Source organism: Sinohyriopsis cumingii, chromosome 14, assembly GCF_028554795.1.
Source record: "Sinohyriopsis cumingii isolate HCF-2022 chromosome 14, ASM2855479v2, whole genome shotgun sequence".
In the NCBI taxonomy this organism is placed as follows: domain Eukaryota; kingdom Metazoa; phylum Mollusca; class Bivalvia; order Unionida; family Unionidae; genus Sinohyriopsis; species Sinohyriopsis cumingii.
The window spans coordinates 103,935,066-103,957,011 of NC_142974.1; the positions used below are offsets into that span (position 1 = coordinate 103,935,066).

Here is a 21,946-nt window from a genome sequence, read left to right on the forward strand (position 1 = left end):
CAATTACTGTTAGATAAAAGGGTATCATAATTAGGACTCAAATTTGTATGACTGGACTCCCAAGTTTTTTCAAGGATGGAGTCCCAACTCCAACTTTAAAATCATATGGAGAACCATGACTGCCTTAGAGTTGCGAGTAGCTCAGTTGAAAGCTCAACAAAAAAATGCATGACACTTATGTTTATTTGAGATACCACGACACCATCTGAGATAGTAATAATTTGAAAAATTAAATAAAGTATGTACAAATGTGCACTTCAGCACAGCATTTCTTTTCATTGTATAAAGTTACAGTTCATGTTCTGTTTATAGACACACCCAAGACTTTCTCTTGGACGTCTGCTCATTATTGTACAATAGTCAGATTATTATAATAATAATATAATATTGCACCATATATGCTCAACTATAAGTCAAATCCAACAGCAAATTACACAAACACAGATTTGCCCTCATGTAAGGACCCAGCAAATCAAGTTTTATGCAGCTTTTTACAAGTAATCAATAGAAGAAACTCTGACATTCCAAGTTTTCTTGGTCCAAATCAAGGAGATTAGTGTTTACAGTCAGGGAGATCAGAATTCACAATGAGAGAGATTGGGTACAAATCAGGGAGATCAGTGTTTACAAATCAGGGAGATTGGGTACAAATCAGGGAGATCAGTGTTTACAATCATGGAGATCAGAGTTCACAATCAGAGAGATTGGGTACAAATCAGGGAGATCAGTGTTTACAAATCAGGGAGATTGGGTACAAATCAGGGAGATCAGTGTTTACAAATCAGGGAGACTGGGTCAAAATAAGGAAGATTAGTATAACAACCATTTTTATCATAAATATAAGAGTGAAAATGTGTATCTTACTAAAACAAAGGAAATTAACTATAATAGTTACTCAGCTTTATTAATTTTCTTGAATGTTATTTACCTAATCTCACAAAAGTAATTTAAGAACTTTCACAAAAATAACTGTGCTTCAAAAACTTCGGACACACTTGCACCTCAAATATTCAAACTTGTTTTTTTAAACATGTTTTTTCTTTCAGTCTTGTAGAGAAGCTCTTTTTGCAGCAATACACAAATCATCTGATGGTCTGAGTTCAAAACAAGTGCACGTTGCATTTATATTACATGAAATAATGACGACTTTTTCCATAAATTTCTTCCTCAACTCAGGATCTGCAATCTCATGATTCAGGCATGGTAATCAAGGGACTTCAGTGTCTGGTCATAAAATGGAACTTAGCTATCATCTTTGCTGTAACTTCCTCATAGAAGGACCTCTCACTCATGTGGAAGCAGCTCAGCTGGGTTGCTGTCATTTCCATCACTTTATGTGATGATTTCTCATTTGCAGTGTGCTGCATACTTTTATGCTTTTTAATTGCATTTTAAGATAATTTTACCTCCACTAGAAATGTTCAAATATGTATTGCAGGTTGTGCAGTATGCAAAGTTTTCTTCTGTTTCACTTTGCTTTACCCAAGTAAATTTATCTATCCAAGCACTGTTGAACTTGCAAACATATTTCTTTCTTCCCACAGCACATTTTCCATCAAATCTATTAGCATACATTTCAACATGGTTGTTGTTGTTGTAGGGTTTAACGCCACTTTTCAGTATATGATAGGCTATACATGGCGGCCAGTATCAATGGTGGAGGAAGAACCCGGGGGAAAAACCCCGGGAAGAAACACCATCCAACGAGAAGCTACTGGCAAGCTTTCTCACATACCCATATTGGCCGAATCAGAGACTCGAACCCACGCAGATAGATGAGATGGCAGTGATCCGTTACGGAAAGCGCTTTAGACCACTCGGCCACTCTGGGCCCCTCATTTCAACATGGTAACAAGATTATTACATTTCTAAATACCGGGTAGTTCTAGAACTGTAAACTGTTATACACAACACATTACTGAATACTGAAACATTGATAAAAATAATAACTTAAGTGTGCATAATAAACAGTAGCATACTAATGGGGGTGGGGAAAACAGGTGTGTTTGCCCACTGCGCCAGACATCCTGGGGTGCTAAAACCCCTTTGGGCCTTTATTGTTGCCACAGGTGCCACTTACCCTTAATATGACACTGATAATAAATGCATCAGTGCATTTTACAAGCTGAGATTTGATTGATTAGGTCTTAACAACTTACTAATTATGATAATCATAAACAGTTTAATGAATGTTGTTTTACCTGGAAATACATATGCTTGGCAGATGTTTTACCTGGAAATGCCTGACAGATGTTGTTTTACCTGGAAATACCTATGCCTGACAGATGTTGTTTTACCTGGAAATACATACATTTTGCAGATTTTTTAATTTCCAGAAGGATTTATCGGCAAATCTGTAGATCAAAAGATGGGGTAAAAAATTAGATGACTACTGGACAATCCGGGAGATGTATAACCTGATCTGCCAGTCCTCTATTATATGCTAGCTGATTCTAGGTTTACATTCTTTGCAGCTGAACTGAACTTAAAAGCAAGTATATATAGTAATAAGTTCTACATTAAATAAAGACAATAAAACATTTTGTGAACAATGACTATGGTGCAGTTTCAGTAGCTGTTGTGCAATTGTCTATAAATCACGTACTTAACTACATATTCTTATAAGGAAGTACTTCAGGAGGAAATTTTGTGCCAGTATGTATGCTGATGTCACAAGAATCTACCCCATATCAATTTGTCTGGTGAACATCAATATACACATATGTGCTTATGACTTTTCAATTATTCAATTTTTGAGGTATGAACCAGATGCAAATTGTAATGGGGTATGATTGTTCACCTTCATCGTTTTCATTTTTTGGGTCTTTATTTATGATCTGCAGATAACATCCAAGTCCTCTGACATTGAGATTCCTGGACCTTTGTCATTCAAAAGGTAAAGGCCCAGCACTGTACGTCCAGGATGGAAATGACATGGACAATCTTCATTAAAATAAACAGAATTACTGTACTAATATTAACCTCTGATTGTATGATTTGTTTTCATGGTATTTCCTAACAGTTTAAACGCCTTTTTATTTCCCTGAGAAAGGTGATTTTTTTAAAATACAATTTGTAAATCAATGGGGTAAACATCAAAGCCCTGTAGCTGCAACATACAACATGCAGTTCAAGCAGCCTTGATTAAAACTAAAAATTTCTCCATGAATCTGACTAGCACTGCACTCCATTCAATTGTATTCTCTCCAAATTACAAAAGCAGATATTTTTGCACCATTTTACACCTGGTTTCAAGGAGTAGTGGTGAATGATATAATATCATATACAGTAATACCTCGAACATTCGCGAGGTTAGGTTCAAGAACCAGTCGCGGATCAGAAGGAATCACGAATGTTTGGTACGAGTCACTAAAAATGCTAATAAATGCTTATTTCTAGAGTTTAAACCCTAAATATGACCCAAATCATGCTCCCAAAGCACTTTAATTTCATTTAAAAGTTAGCTTAATACATTACCCTTAAAAAGAGAAATAAATGGTTGACGTAAAAATAGAGTACAGTATCGCCTAATGGGTATTTGCCATACTAGCGCATTTACTTTACAGTATGGTACATGTATACTAATATTACCCCTATACTAATTCATTGGCTGCCATTTTCTTTTGCACTCAAAATAAGGTAAAACCAAGTAACGAATGGGACTGTAAACTTAATGACTGATGTTTTCTTTGTCATTGTCAGGAAGGTAAACTAGGTAAACTTCATATGTCACAAAAGTCATATAATGAAGGTACAATTCAATAAAATAAAGAAAACATGTACGTAGAGGGTACCAATGAAAATTTTGCGAATCCGTGAATTCGCGAATCCAGAAACGCGAATGCACGAGGTATTACTGTATTGGTATACCATACTATCCCTGCAAGGCAATAATTTTAACATCAATTTATTATGCTGATACAATACCTATACCTATAACGTGCTACCCAGCCAGGTCAGCTGCCTTGGAGTATCCATGGAAAATGCACAAATCAGCATTATAAGTGAAGCAGTGAAAGTCAAGCTGATATGTGCCAACATAGGAGTACTCAGCTGCATCAATATTGCAGCCCTTTATGGATAATTTCAGCCTATGGTTTCATTTCTGGAATCATAAGATGTGTCCTGGCAAAACTCAACAACCTTGATGTCGGAGGAAGGAACATCAGCTAAAAAGCTGCTATGGGTAGACTCTAAGGATAATAAGAATCATGTCACACATTCAAAAACTGACACTGGATTGCAGGCCAAAAAAAAAAAAACAAATGCATCACTATCAGTCAAATGGTGGGAGTAGAATTCTAAATGGAATGTAAAACCTTCATGGGACACATACTGACAAGGTGTCACAGAAATGTTCAATCACGTAAGCCATGCTTCCTTGGATCCAATAGAAATGGTTAGAAACAAAACTGAGGCTAGAAACAGATTGAAAAGACTGGTGAAATTATGTTTTGCAGCAAATATCGGTATGGTAAAAGGAAACAAATGTGATGTCATTCTCTAGCAGTCTGATGAGTTTCTTGATAACACTGCGGTTACTGGTTCATGCCACGTTTCAGGTTTTAATCAATACAATGAGACTTGATCAATTTTTCATCACTACATGTCTGACAAAAGAAATGAAGTAATTAATCTTTCTGTAGCTAACAAAGCCTCCTTAGCTTTTGACCTTATCACATGGCATCGAGAAGAAGAATGTCTCAACTGGAGTTACACGAACTAAATGTTGATCATGTGACAAAAGTCTTTTGTACTTAGGCAAAGTTCAAAGCCAGAATCGCAGTTCAAGACTGTTTCTGCCTCCGTGATCTCAACACTTTCCCTTACTTTTCTCCTTAGGGTATAATTTTCTCCACCAAGTACTCTGATGTTATCCCAAGAAACAGGAAACTGTATGCCCTGATTCTTTGCCATGTCCACAGTTAGGGATTTCCTATTGGTGGAGAAGTATTCTTTAACTCTTGTTTCAAAGCTTCTAGCAGTCTCCCCAATGTAGTCTTTTCCACACTTATCACACTTAAGTTTATAGATAACCAAGCACTTCTTATACAAAGGTGTGTAGTCTTTGGGATGTACCAATACTGAACAGATAGTGTGGGTCACATTAGCTCCATGCTTTCAGAAGATTTCTGTAATCTCTCAGAGTCCACTAGTATATGGTAAAGGGACAGTTACACATTTTTCTCCTTTCTAACTGAGCCTTAACCATATAACTGTAGACTCTAATATGATCACAAGCTCATTAAGTACTTCCACAAGCTAATTTCAGAAGTTTTCAAAAATATGCTCTCACTCTGCACATACATAAACTTGCTGATAGCGTTCAGACTGTCCTTGCATTGTATACACGTTAATTCTGACAATTTTAGTGGTTACCTGCATCATCTGTCCGTCCGTCTGTTTCTCTCAACACACACACAATCACCATCATCATCAATGGTTAATCAGTGGTATATAAAGTATCAGATTTTCTCCTTTCCTACTGTTTCTTTTCTCTCTCTCTATCATTATCATCATCATCATCATAAATAACACATCTCTCATACAAGTATCATATTTTCTTCTTCACTATTATTTTCTGTTATGAAAAAACATCAATAAAAACAACAGATGATCTTACCAGGTGGCAACTTCTAGAAAGTCGATCAAAAATATTTTTAAATCTACCAGGTACAGCATCCATCTATGCTTTAATATTTGAAGTTTGATGACGCCACCATCCGAATATTAAGTACATATTTCTGTTCTAGAAAATTATATAAAATTATCATATGTTCAATCTGAAATAAAAAGCAAGTTAAGCATTTTATCTTGTAAAATTACTTTCATGATGTTATTCAGCCTGTGGTAGAATGGGCTACTTCCGTCTGATGGATTTTTCTAGAAAGGGTTTGTGACTGTAATGGTGAAAATAAAAGTGAATTTGCCAGATTTAATTCATGTAATGGTCATCCAAGAGTTATGCGTGGGTTCGTTACTGTCTTTCGAATAGACGTGTAGTTTTTCAGTCTTCTTGCAATTCTGAAGTGATAACAGTCAAATCAAGTGGAGGGCTGTGGTTATGCTTGCACTCCTTGCTTTAAGTTATAGTACAAATAAGGTAATTGCATGTTGTCAGAGACTTCATCGTACTTTATTGATAAAACGTCAAACTCCTGTGCAACCACTCCAGTGGCCTGGTAGTTAAGAGCATCCATCTCAGATGTGGGAGTTCATGGGTTTGGTCCCTAGCAGAGTCATACCAAAGGCTTATAAAAATAGTACTAACATCTGCCTTGCTTGGCACTCAACATTAAGAGGTTTGTGTTAGGACTGGTCGGCCTCGTGTCAGGATAATGTGACTGGCTGGAATATCATGCTAGATGTCTGCGGCATGATGCCCCAGTGTTAGCCATCACTATAAACTGCCACACTGCAGACGTCGTAGCGATATGATTGAACATTTTTTAAAGCTACGTCAAAAAATCCAAATCACACACACACACACTCCTGTGGTTGTACTATACAACTACTGTAAAAGGTAATGTCATCCACATATACATAAGCATGAAAACATGGTTTCTGAAGTGCCTCACTGTTTTCATTTTTACACTTAATTACTATCTCAATCTCCCAATCCATGTTAGCTTTCTTACTGTTTTGTTTTGCTTGGTTTATTTTGGGGGTGTTTTGAGGTAAGTGGGATGTGCTTAAATGGCACAACTTCCACGACTCCAAGGTTGACAAGCGAGTGCCTCATTTTATCACGTTTTTGAGTACACTCAACCAGAAGTCAATGAGTGTATTTACACTATGACTACAATCACTGTGGAATTCATATAAGACTTCGTGCTTAAAACCAGTAAACTCTGGGCAACTTACCGGTAGAGATCACTTCCGCATCGGGAGCAAAGTTTCCCAGGGTTCTTGCCGGAAGCCTGTTGTGTTTTTTCATATATATTTTATAAACGGGATTTTTACATTACACTCTCAATCTTCTCACTTTGAAGCACAAGAATGTAAACCAGTCTAAGTCTTCATTCTTAGTTACACAGGCGCCGCCTTGAGGTTTTCCAGACGCTTATAATAAATACCCCCAAGCAAATAAAAGAAATAAAACATCTTAATCTATTAATATTCTTTAAGATTTAAGATTGTGTCGTCATCGTCATCATCATCAGCAGCAGCAGCAGCATCAGCATCAGCATCAATTGTTCTGGCTCTTTTTATTATAAACAACCCACCCATTTAAACTAAAATAAGAAAGGAAGCAGTAATACCAGATAGAAACACAAATACAGCAACAATAAACATAAATCTAAGTTTGCATTTATGAACATAAATAACATTAGGTGCAAGAAGCTGGAGTTATTTTCTTTTATGGATATTTAAAAGCAACGTACCGCTGTTATCAAGAAATTAAAATTAATAACTCAGTAACCACCTCGGAGCTGTTTCCTAATGAATGTTTACTGTTTATACGAATCATATAACCTATTGGTGGATATTGTAACTGGTAAATATAGATTTTACGCGACTGCCGAATTGTTCAGTGGATTAAAATTTGTGTGGTTCCAAATCGCAGTGAAAAAGGAAGAACAAAATGGAAAAGTTAAAAGCTTAAATGAAAGAACATGTTCAAAATGCACATAGCCACCTTGTCAGCAGCATGATATGATAGGAATCCTAACTTCAGATTCGAAATAATTATTGGAAATTCAACAATAATTAGGAGAAAAAAATGTATTCCCATTAGCATTCTTCCACTTAAGAAAGATTTTTTAAAAAAATTAATAGAAACACATGCAGAGAAATGCTGACTACCAAAGTCTACAATGATTTTGTCTACTACAGTAATATCGTATATTTCCCAAAGTACAAATATTTAATAATATAGTAGTGACGTGATTAGGAGTTCGGAGCTTGCTATATGGTTTAACCACATCAAAAGCTCGTGTTTCTGATGATATACATCCAAACAAAAATAATAAGGAAATATATTCAGAGTTGGCACCAGTGCTTAAACACATCTCCCAACCATCTTTGGATATTTGCAACTTTCCAAAGCTGGTTCCTGTCAAATATATGCCCACTGTTCTAAAATGTTGATTGCGCTATGGACAATAATTATCACCCAATCACACTCCCCAATTTCTTTGCAGAGTGACTGAGTATATTGGCTGTTCTAAGATTAAGAAATACTCAAATAACATTTCTATATCATATAAACAGCTGTGGATTATTCACGGGAATTACAAAGTACTCATTGGACTAACATATTTGTATGTGACTTTGTTGTGTTATTGATACTCTGAGAGAGGTCCCAAGTGAAGTGTAAACACATCGTTATGAAGAATGATACTCTAGGTTACTTGGTGCAATTTCAGTTTCAATTTTTTTAATATCCAGCCCAATTTCTTGTTTTCTCTCACTCCATATATCTGCATATTTTGTCCGTTGTGCATGAGAGAGGATGGGAAAACGGAAAAAGAAAGGATTGCGATTAAATTGTGTACCATGGTAAATACATTTAGAAAATGGATATTATTATTATTACTTTTTATCGTTATTTTCATAGGTCACTAATGATTAATGAGTGGAAATTCATCATTGATCTATAGTAATAGACGCAACGCTATACACGTTTATGTATGCGCATTACTGCGCCATTGTATAGTATTTGTATATCAAATTGCTTTATACCAACACTTTAAAAGCCATGTTATTTTCTATTTATCTATCTATCTATCTATCTATATATCTATCTGTCTGTCTGTCTGTCTGTCTATATATATATATATATATATATATATATATATATATATATATATATATATATATATATATATATATATATATATATATATATATATATATATATATATATATATATATATATATATATGAAGTATCAGTGATATACATCACGAGATGTATACAATATTTTCAGAAGAGAGATTAACCGAACAATCGTTCTTTTGCATAGTGGTAATATTCATTACAAGCTGTTATGTATATTTAATTTAATTGTTTGGTTGTTAGTTTTAATTTTTTTATATTCTATTATATGTTATTGTAATGTAATATTGTATGCTTGACTTGACTTTGTCCAAAATTGAGTTCATTTCTGCTTGACCAGATTGTCGCTTTTATTTTTTGAATTTATTTAATTTATGTAAACAACTAATTTTCATTCTTTTCTATGTGTATGAGCTTATTATTATTATCTGGATTATTATTCAGGTAAAGAAAGAAGGAGTAAATATGTTGATCAGGGTCAGGGTTTTGGAGATTTGTAAGGGAATTTTGTAGGCTATTTATTGTGTTGTAAACAAACAAGGCTCATTAGATCATTCTAGAAGCTTATTTGACATTAGGTAATGGTTGTTTTTAGAAAATGCTAATTGTGACCTGAGGTCAAAAAGAGTACTAAATTAAGTTGTGGCTGTGATGATTTTACTAGTCTCGCTTTAACATCTAGCACTTTAAGTTGTATTATGTTGAACCAGTTTGGGCTGAATTTTATTTTCTTCAAATTATTTAATTCGAGTGATTAATTTCTCTGGAAATACAGAAGTGCATTGACAAATTTCTCGGATAAAGACATTCATTTTAATTTATGCTGAATTCAATCCTTGAATAATATTTCTGTAATTCAACAAGAGACTGTTGTCATATCAGCACTTCGCAAGCCACAATAGTTACGTTATCGCCTCCAACTTGGGATCTCTTCGGGACTTGAAATGCGTTTTACTCAGGACTTTTCATTACTAGGATTTGTGTCTTTCATTCTTAGATTGTTCTTGGATTGAATTCGCAATAACGTAAGCTCTTTTTTGCTTCTCATTTTTCACTTTGTATTCTAATGAAATAAATTAACTGTTAAATTTTACAATGCTTTTTGTCTTCACTTTTTTCTGTTACTTATTTTAAGAGCATAGACTCGTAACAAAGCAATTACAGCAGAGGGGTAAGAATGGATTGAATGTCATAAAATTTGAAGATGGGAACTTGAAAGTCTTCTACGATAGGCCTGTAACATGAAGACCGTATGTTTTTCACGCCAGCAAGGTCTTTAAAAAGCCTTAACGAATTACGTTTTCCTTGGAGCGTTGCGACAAAAACAGAAGTGGGGATGAAAACGTAAGACAACTGAGGGCATTAAATTACTTATAAATATATTAGGAGGTGGAGAGAACAGATTGACGATACATTATGAGGTAATGAATATATTGGCGTAAAAAAAAGTGCCCCAAAAAGTATGAGATCAATAAAACAGAAATGATAACAGAAATAAATATTTCAGATGCGCATGTTTTCTTTACACAGAAATCTCTCACCTTATCCGACTTGCAAGAACGAGCGGCTTGGATACGTAGTGCCGAAATAGACCAGCGGATGAAACGTCCAGAAATGTTTCAACCAATCTGAAGTAAGAGGATATAAACCACACTAATGCAGGGATGCATTCTGCTGCATGATTTTCGCATTGTAGCAAGTCAGGAATACCCGGATGGTTTTAAATTACGAGTAAACTTGGTACAAAATTTCAATTGATAAAGAGATACAGATACCCTAACTTAATGTACTCAGTTCCATGAAAAGGACTGTTGATATTGTTGTTGTTGTTGTATGGTTAAACGCCATTTTTCAGCACAAGATAGGCTATACATGGCGGCCTGTATAATTGGTGGAGGAAGAACCCTGGAAAACCCCGGGAAGAACCACCTACCCACGAGAAGCTACTGGCAGGCTTTCTCACGTACCCACGTTAGCCGAGCCTGAAACTCGAACTCACGCAGACAGAGGTGAGATGGCAGTGATCCGTAACGGTGAGCGCTTTAGACCACTCGGCCACTCGGGGTCCCGACTGTTGATATATTTTTAAGCTTAAAAATAGATCCGAGAGATTGAGTACACACACACACACACACACACACACACATCCATCCATACATACATACATATAGTTAGTGGTCATTACAAGCAATTAAGCAATTTTATTGGATTGTCATCAAGTACGTGGAAATATTTTTTCATTACATTTTGTTTTATAAAATACAGGTTTATACACAATTTTAATTAATGTTTTTATATTATTTTGGGTTTTAATAATGATTTTTTACATTTGCTTAGCAGTACAAGACAAACGCGTTGCATTCTTGTTAGATTTAAAGAGAGATAAAAGTATGAAAGAAACTTCTTTTTTTTATGAGAGCGATATTTCAATAACCGGATTCAAAACTAAAAAGGGAGTTAATTAATATAGCTGGATGTAAAATTAAAAATTGCAGCAGTGTCAAAAGTTGTTACTCAGGAATACAACAATGGCTGCAATTATCATAAGAGGGTCAATAGGTAACCATCTGACATTTAAAGGAAGGAATCATCCATTGACTCAAAGTGGACTGAATGAAGAGATTATTAATCCTGCCCAGGCGTGGAATAAGTGCAGAGAAACTCGGCAGAATTCATTCAAAGCAGAGCCCAAAGACACTAGATTACTTAAGTGAAAGATCGAGAGGTTTGGTGACTCGTATCTTATACATACACACACACACACACGAAATGTAAAACAACAAAAACAACACAACCTAGATGATGTTTACAAATTATTCAATGTTAAATACTAGTTCATTGCATTAGTGACATAGTTTATTGTGAATGCTGCTTGCAAGTTTCTCTGACGATTTTGTAGGTAATTATGACATGTGTATAAACATAAGCAAGATTAAGGCATTTTACATACAGTAATTCCTACCCTAAACCAAAATATCCACATCCTACGGAAGTGATGATCTTTTTAAGTACAACTGAGAGAGAGAGAGAGAGAGAGAGAGAGTCAACAACCTCGTATTCAATACAACTGAAAGAGAGAGAATCATCAGCTGAGAGAGAGAATCATCAACCTCGCATTCATGTGGCCTGTATGATGCCTTGAAAGTGTGTTTAAGGCAGTCATGTAGCAAGTATGATGCTGTGAACGTGTATTTAAGACACAGTCATGTAGCCTGTGTGATGCTGTGAACGTGTGTTTAAGGCACAGTCATGTAGCCTGTGTGATGCTTTGTACGTTTGTTTAAGGTCCATTTATGTATTCGACATGATGCTTTGAACTTGAGTTTAAGACAGTCATGTAGTCTGTATGATGAATTGAACGTGTGTATAAGGCACAGTCATGTAGCCAATATGATGAATTGAACGTGTGTATAAGGTACAGTCATGTAGCCGGTATGATGAATTGAACGTGTGTATAAGACACAGTCATGTAGCCGGTATGATGAATTGTGCGTGTGTATAAGACACAGTCATGTAGCCGGTATGATGAATTGAACGTGTGTATAAGACACAGTCATGTAGCCGGTATGATGAATTGAACGTGTGTATAAGGCACATTCATGTAGTCTGTATGATGCATTGAACGTGTGTATAAGGCACAGTCATGTAGTCTGTATGATGCATTGAACGTGTGTATAAGGCACAGTCATGTAGTCTGTATGATGCATTGAACATGTGTATAAGGCACAGTCATGTAGTCTGATGAATTGAACGTGTGTATAAGGCACAATCATGTAGCCGGTATGATGAATTGAACATGTGTATAAGGCACACTCATGTAGTCTGTATGATGCATTGAACATGTGTATAAGGCACAGTCATGTAGTCTGTATGATGCATTGAACATGTGTATAAGGCACAGTCATGTAGTCTGATGAATTGAACGTGTGTATAAGGCACAATCATGTAGCCGGTATGATGAATTGAACATGTGTATAAGGCACACTCATGTAGTCTGTATGATGCATTGAACGTGTGTATAAGGCACAGTCACGTAGTCTGTATGATGCATTGAACATGTGTATAAGGCACAGTCATGTAGTCTGATGAATTGAACGTGTGTATAAGGCACAGTCATGTAACCGGTATAATGAATTGAACGCGTATTTAAGACACAGTCATGTAGCCGGTATGATGAATTGAACGCGTATTTAAGACACAGTCATGTAACCTGTGTGATGATATGAACGTGTGTTTAAGGCACAGTCATGTAGCATGTATGACTCTTTGAACATGTGTTTACGGCACGATAACAATCATAATTATATCGTAATTCAAACAGATCTTAAATGATCATTAATTGCCCATACCTATTGATGGTGCCTTTTAATGGCCAGCATATATATGTTGCATCGGGGTAATTTACTAATTTCATACGATAACAATCATAATTATATCGTAATTCAAACAGATCTTAAATGATCATTAATTGCCCATACCTATTGATGGTGCCTTTTAATGGCCAGCATATGTATGTTGCATCGGGGTAATTTACTAATTTCATAGATTATTTCACTTCCATTCGTCAGGAAAACAGCATAATCCACCAACATTTTAATTCTATACCAGCTATCTTGTATTATGTGCTAATTAGGAAGCACTATTAGTGGTGACAGGGTTTTGATTCCAAGTTTAACACATACATTCATAAGATTCTCCTATATGATGGTTTGACTGTTTCAATGATCCATTCAAACCTGCCCATATAGTCTTATCTGTAATCATAATGCATACCACACGGCACTTTCAACAGGTGTTGATAGTTATTGAAAGTTTAGAACGAAACTATCTTTTGGAATTATTATCTACATTACATCTTTTGTGTTTAAATCATATTTAAAGGGTATTAAAAATATCAAGCAAATTTACAGGTGTATTTATGTCCGTTATAGCTGTTTAACCGTGCTGCCAGTAATTTAAAAAAAAATCTTTTATTCCACACAAACTGTCTCTGAAGTCATTATGTCTAAGACTGAAGTTTAACAAACATGCCAACACATATTTCCCTCCATATTTTAGTTGTGCTAACAATATAGATATAATTTTTCTCCATGCCATTGTTTCTAAATGAAATACTTCAAAGACATTTACGGATATATCCCATTTATTTCCAGAATTTCCCAACCGTTCTATTTTCACCGGATAGGTTTCAAAGTGGTATCTTTATGTATAGAATTTTTATCTCTCTCTCTCTCTCTCTCTCTCTCTCTCTCTCTCTCTCTCTCTCTATATATATATATATATATATATATATATATATATATATATATATATATATAAATGTGTACATGATTCTCTAAGTCTGATAGGAAAACCTACATTCACGCTTAAAGAACTAAACTGTCCATTGGGACCCGCTACAAATACTGTTCAATTTCGTTGAAACAATTCATACATCTTGATTATTACAACCGTTTAAATTTATCTTAAAACAACTTCTACGTCTTTCAGTGATAATGTTTTGCTTAAATGATCCATATTGAACATATATATATATATATATATATATATATATATATATATATATATATATATATATATATATATATATATATCCTTTATGTTGAAAACATATTAAAGGGTTCTGACATTTCGACTTGATTTAGTATTAGTTCATCGATTATCGACATCTTCATTTAAACAATTGAAATATATATTTCACTTGTTTATCTAGAATATTTTTCAGTATATATTTTATTACTAATTGGTTAGATATGTGAACAAATAATATATTCAACTGTTGGAAAAAATATTAGCCAAAGCCTAAGCATAGGGACCAGGTACGTAGAGCTGCTAATTATTTTATTTCCCCAGAAGTTAAAGGTACACCTCTCCTTTTTCGTCCTTCTTTTTAGTTCATCAGCACCAAGAAACTCGCTCCCAGCCACTAGTGACGCCATCTAGTGGCGGGTTCACGAGACCTTTTAATCCTTCCTCGAGGATACAAGCAATCGAACCAACTGTTAACAGTCAAGTCACTACAGAGTTGTCAAACTTTGCACACCTATTTTGGACACATGTCAACTAACACCACGACTCCACATTTTTTTTTTTATCATCTCCATTTATTGCAAAAATGTAAAATTAGTTACCGAAAGTTATTTTCGTATTTCTGACTGCGGTACATTTTTATAATAATAACGAAAAACATTACATGTATAGGAGAATTGTATCGTATAGAACCACAATGGACTCTAAAAGAAGTTTAGTCTTGGCTCAGATCAGAATCCACATAAAAATATTTCAGATAAATATATTATACTCTGTTTGGAACTACAGTATAATCTAAACTAGTTTTAGAGTATTGTTAATTGTTTACACCATGATCTGGAGTTAAATATTTAATGAATAATATCTTGCTGTGTCCGTTAGCAAATAATCTGTCATTCATGAATGACAATTATGAAATATGTCGCCATGTATTATGAATATGTGGAAATACCTAGCGCACTGGTCTAGTAATTTTTTTATTGTACTTCTAAATCTCTTGTCTGCTAAGGAGAGGTGTTCCTATGCAAAATGCACAATTTTAAACCTCAGATTCCAGATATATCAGTTGTAAGACTCCACCTATATATACCACAGTCCAGGGAGTTGAGGGTCTTTTGTTTCAAAAGAAAATATTAGTGATACAGAAATATTTTCAAGTCAGGATACGATATTTATAAATGTTGTTATGTATATTTGATTTAATTATATCTGATTTAATATATATTTATTTAAAATTAATTTTTAAAAATATTTTTCATTACATGATATTGTAATGTAAACGTATTCACTAGAGATGATACATTTTTCAGAAAATAACTTGACCTTGACTGTTAGTTTATAAACACCAGGTGTTCGATCTAAATCTTGGCCTTATTTCAAAATTTGTAGCAACCACGTAAACAAGTTCTGTCTTTATTTTAAAATGATTGGATGTTGTCGAGGTCATGATGGGACTTCGTGTTTAAGATGTAAACATTTTTGTTAATTTTTTTATTTATTAGAGCAAAATGATTGGTTTTAGTCAGAGCCACACTGAGTAGACGTGATCTTTAACAATTATTTAATTTATATGAGCTTCCAGAACATGATCAGGTGACCACTTGTTTACTTTTTTGAAGGCCATATAACCTCTGTTTTTGGATAATTATCCTCAGTAGAAGCTGGGCTGTTAAACTGGAAGTTGTATGTTGTGCTGTTTGGAGTTATTTAAATTACCTGGACTGGAGTTATTTCAAATTATTTGGATTCAAAAGGATTAAAATTTTTCTGGAAAATACATGTGCTCATATGAGATTCTTTATCAAAGACAGTTTTATAAGAAATTTAGTTTGATTTCCAAAACCAGAGTGATAATTCTTGTCTCTACAAGGAACTGTTGACTTCAACACTACATATTTCACCATCCGTCGTCGTCTTCCAGCTTGGATTCTTCGTCGGGATTCGAACTTGAAATCAGTAGAACATTGTGTTATTAGGACTACTAACATTTTATTCTTGGATTATTTTTGGACTTTATTCTATAAAACAGTAAGTTCATATTTTATCATTTTTACAGAAAATTTCCAGGGAAATAAATTATTGTATTTTTTTTTATTTTCTTGTTTTCACTCTGTTTTGTGTTACTTTTTTTTCGAGCCTAAACATGCGACAAAGTCAAAAGATGATTGCGTAGGTCTCTCGATACATATACAGCAAATCTATTCCAGAGCTGGTACTATAAACAATTTCATTTTTCTTTCTTCTTTATGGTTTTTTATCTTCTAGAATTGGATTATGTTTATAATCTATACTGCTTCATTTTTATTGTGGCTTTTTATGTCAGACATATGGCACCAGTTCAGACTCGCTTAATTTTTTTCTTACCTACCGCCTCGTAAGCATTATTAAACGATACTAATATTCCACACAGTAAGGAAAGCGCTTATCCATGGATCCCATATTTCGTGCTTGGACTGGACACACGATTATAAGAAAGAAAATTATATAAAATGATACCAACATAACCAAACAGATCGAATATTCACAAGCCATTCTTAGCAGTTATATATTCCAAGAACCGTGCAACAGTACCTATCACATAGCTAAGGAGTTGCCGTAGTTCAGGGTTATACACCCGCTCAGTATATCTCAGGCCTGCTGTCTGTGCGTCCTTGGGAAAGGTACTTAACTCATATTTCCTTACATGATATTGCAAATGTTAAAAGTGCAATTAAAACAAACTTAAAGGTTATCATGCACCAGCCCCCTAAGACATTCGACCAAGCTCTTTACCCCATCATCGTTTGATTATGTAGTTCATAACAACACGCAAACAGTTTCCTATCCCTCCATCCTTCCCTCTTTCTTTCTTTCTTTCCATAAAGGTGGGTACGTAACTCGAAGATAGAGTATGTTTATTAAATAAGCTGTTTTGTACACTGGACCGACACGTAGGGCAGTCACAACGATCTCTGTGAAGATATACACCCAAAACATATTATTATTAATACGAATGGAAAAGGAATAAAAATTTAAAAAATAAATTAAGCAAATAACAAATCTGAAATGGAAAACTTGAAACCATTTCCGATTTGGGATATAGGCTCTTGGAACACCTTTTCCATTATAGTTCTTTTCCTGTCCTCGTAAAAAAAATAATCAAATACAAGAGGCCCACATGGATCTGAGATCACTAACGTTGCAGATCGCAGTCAAATAACCCATCCAAAGACGTGCAGTGGTCAGCTTTGCTCGAAAATGATAAAGTGCTTTTAGATTTTGCTTCTTGTTGAGTAACACCTGGGGTGGAGGTTACATCAGCACAGATAATCGTCATTCAGGGATATTTCAGATCGCTAATTTGGTCAAAAGGGATCAAATATATGTTGCGTGAAGTTTGCTGGGAAATGAATTCGTCCGAGTTCTTGTTAATATAGACATACATTGCAAATTTCATCAAACTATGACCATAAATAAAGCTTCTGGTGCATCAGTTAAGGCTTGGGCGGAATAAGGCATGGAAGTGTACATAAGATGGTGGCACTTATACATCTGCAAATACACCACAAAAGAAGTAATTATTCTATCTTTATATGTGTCTATTTATTATGTCTATATTAGGCCCATTATTAGACGGTTTAGACCTATATATGGTCTATTAAAAAATATGTCATTTTATCCACGGTAACCAAGAAAGCCTCTAAGACTATGGTGGAATAAGGGCAAGTGCCGCCTGTACCTTCCCCTTGTTTCGGCCTTGCAATAAGGTCAGCCAATCAGAATCCGTCTCATCAAATTCAAAGGGAAGTTAGGGGTTTTCTACTATCTATTAAAATTTAAGAGTTTACCTTGACACCTACTAGTGCTGGTATTACTTTTTCACAATCTGCGGTGTGATATTAAGACATATTTTAACTTCATGATGTAAACTAGCGAACAATGGACATGTCGCATTTTGTAGTTAGTCAGCTCTATGGAACATCGTTAAAGGTGTGCCATGCACAGGAATTTCTGTCACCTACTTAGATGAACATTTAATTGTTATCACTGTTAGCAAAAATGTGTATGTCACACTCACTGTACTCGTGAAACTGCAAAGAAGTATTATCCGTAATCTCGGTGCGAAGTGCATTGCTTTTTTCCATGATGCACAGATCCGAGCTGATGCTGATCTTATGGACCAATCAATAGTTATAGGACGTTTCCAGTCTAGTCATTACATTCGCAATTTCTCGATCAATCCGTAAAATCAAATTTCAAATGTGTGCCGATAATGACCAGTAGCTGCCATTCGGGTCACCTCGGTTTTTAAAAAAAAAAAAAAGGATTGACTAAGAAGTTGCGAATGCAGCGAACTATTGTTTCAGTAGCAACTTCTCGGGAAATCATATTATCAATTCAGTCGTAGAAATAGCGCAATTGGCCCGAATAGATTGCTGATTCTGTTCTTAAAAAGAAATGTGTTAACAGTACGTGTTATTTATACGCAAATTCTTACGCCAGCATACATTTGAGGCATATGGTTGTTGTTGTTGTTGTAGGGTTTAACGCCATTTTTCAGCACAAGATAGGCTATCCATCGCGACGAGTATATCTGGGGGAGGAAGAACCCTGGAAAACCCCAGGAAGAACCAGCGACACACGAAAAGCTACTGGCAAGCTTTCTCACGTTAGCCGAGCCTGAGACTCGAATCCTCGACAGCGATGAGATGGCAGTGATCCGGAACGGTGAGCGCTTTAGACCACTCGGCCACTCGGGGTCAGTTTGGAACAATTTGCATCTTTCCTATGCGAGAAGTAGAACTTCCCACTCTCCATGAAAGTCTCGAGGTTTATCGTAAGTTTTTGGCGGACGAACATTCGGTTAGTTGTGAGAGAAACATAATCTTATAACATGATAAGTCTTGACAATAACACTCGACAACTTTCAACAATCAATAATACACCTGCACATTCATTCTTTAATGCTATTCGTGCAACTCTATAATTAAAAAAGGAAGAAATTATTCGGTTTTAGTTGTTACCAATGTTTGCTTGCGTTGCTGTTAGCGACGTCACACCATCTATTCATTGTGTCGCTGTGAAGTTATTACGACTTAGTAACATCAAGGGACTCGATGGCACTTCAAAACAGACAGTATGTACATCCTCCAAAATTTATTTTAGCATGCGATGGAAAAACCCGTAGAAGTTCCTACTGACTTGGGTTGTCATACGTCCTCCTTTCTCCGAATATGTCATTCTTTCTTTTCGATCCTTACATCTATATAGACAAATTATACCGATACAACCACTCGCCGGAGTTTTTCGAAAGTTCAAATATGGTTTAAATTTTATTGACATCCGAGGCGTATATTTATTTTGCAAGAATAGCCGAGGTGGTCCAAATGTACCGTTAAGGAAACGACGTCAAATTTGTGCGAATTACGTCAATGACTAGCCACTACGGAAGAACAGATTGTATTAGTTACAGAGCTTACAGAGCTTACGATATAATCTTGTTAACTATCGAACATAAATCAACTCCGTCATTCACATCAAACTTCTGAAGTTCCGGTCTTTTACACAACCGATCACTTTTATTTAGACCTTATGGAATTGTGGACTACAAGAAAACTAGACTTGCCTCCGACACTGAAAAGCTTGACAACTTAAAAAACTATGCACCTCCAAAAACTGAGTACTTGACAACGCAAGTCTTCCAATAAGAATCGGAAAATTTACGTTGCGCAAAGACATATATTTTATTAAAATATTACTTATTGTAACTTACAATTAAGACATAAATTACATTGACTTTATCAAGTCATGAAAATAAACAAAGTAAAGACGCCAATATTTAAAGCCGTTTGTTACTTTGCTGCATGGCGTAGGGATAATATCCAAAACTGGATGGTAAATCTTAAATCGTCAGACAGAAGAGGCGTTTACCAAGGTCTGTTCAGGTCAAGTGTAGGGGTGGTGGTGGTCCAAAATTTCAAAAGGGCCTTGACTTTCCTCGATCTCAGACAAGAACAGTCCGTTACGCAGATCCAAATCTTCGCATGCCAAGGTTCGGATATGATAATCATGTCTACAACCTTGGCGTATCGAACATATATTTCTGTGCTTCGGGTCTGTTAGTGTCTTGGTTAAATGTAAAAGTTTAAAAAAAAAAAGAAATACGAAAGGTAGTTAAGAAATAACGCAATTCAAATTCCAAAACGTCGCCTTTAATATGCGTGGAGCTCGCTTGATCGAGGTCTTCTAAGTTTACAGCTAGACGTCAAGGTTATATTTAAATAAGGTCAACAAAGTCAACGAATGAGAGCCCAGATCATCTCTGTAATATGTGTGTTACGTCGCAAAATTCGTTAAATAAAGGAACCAACAATGTGATTTTCTCGGGTAGGATGGCTTGGAATATTTTGTGGAAAGAAAATGGTCTCCCTTCAAATAGTCTGAAAAATAGTCTTTCTTTGACGTGTATATAAAAAAATTAATTGTATTCAACTATATAAGCTGATAAATTTGTCCTGGTTCAACCTCCCACTCTACCCACCTCATATCTTGTCCCCCTCTAGGACTGGGATAATTAAATGATGGGTTCTTAAATAAAATTCAAAGAGCGTCCACAAACAATTACTGACGGAGGCATGACGGATGACTGACAACAGACGCGGTGATGGTGATATGCCATTTACTTCGATCAGGTATGGTAAAAAAAAAGAAGACAGATAAAATTAGGGACAAATACTTATTAATCGTGACTTTATTAGTCGGATTTTACAAAACACGTCTAGTATCTAAGACTCGGCCCTTCATTCACTTAATGCTCTGGTATCGTATGTAAGGACTCTTGTATATCTTACATTTAGTCTGAGATTTGAATTCTAGGGGGAAAGGGTATATTAGCACCATGCCCTGATTGGCTGAAAAAAGCGCATTTTCTTCTTGTCATTGGCACCGAAGATATCACTATAAGTATTTTTTATTTTACTGATTTTCCACGTAAGGCTGAATGCATAGGAATATAAATCGACAATTTCAAATTTTCTGTGAATGCGATTCATCCATATTAATCAAATTGTGACCTTTGTTAGGGAACTTTAGTTTTGTGTCCTTTACAAGCAAAGTGTTAGACCAAGATTTATTATGATCTGTGCCATATTGTTTCATTTGTACTGCAGCGTTCTGCAATGTTGTTTTGATCCATTTTCCTTAAAGAAATATAATGATGATTATTTCCGTGACTTATAAAGCTGGTTGATTAGATGTGCCAGAGGTCAAATCGAAATGACTTCTGTCTTGTCTTTGTAAAAAGGAACAATATTTATATTATTTAAGTTCCTTGGTATTACGTGCCTATTACATTATACGGGTGTATTAATAAAAAGACTTCAGTTTTGGGGTAAAGTTTAAATATATAAAAACATTCACAAAACAGATATAACTTTCTTCTTCTCCTAACCAGGTCAGCAAGGACATATATTCTATATTAGAAACAAACTATATATGAGAGAGAGAGAGAGAGAGAGAGAGAGAGAGAGTGTAAAGAAACTTTGCTTATAGTCTCGAGAATAAATTCCCGCTCTGAATACATGTTTTCCGTATCCACTCGGAAACAGAGAGCAATGTGACGTCAGAACTATGAGATAGCTTCGCAACGCAAATAATT

At 35.2% G+C, this 21,946-nt stretch overlaps 1 protein-coding gene across 1 annotated transcript in view; it reads right to left on the bottom strand.

The window, feature by feature from the left end:
• LOC149784532 (adenylyl cyclase-associated protein 1-like) overlaps nucleotides 1–6,945 on the bottom strand; it is a 222,609-nt gene extending 215,664 nt beyond the window's left edge. The window contains exon 1 of the mRNA XM_089932619.1: nucleotides 6,865–6,945. The gene's annotated coding sequence lies outside the window, so the exon portion shown is untranslated. The remainder of the gene's footprint in view (nucleotides 1–6,864) is intronic.
• Nucleotides 6,946–21,946: the final 15,001 nt, after the last annotated feature.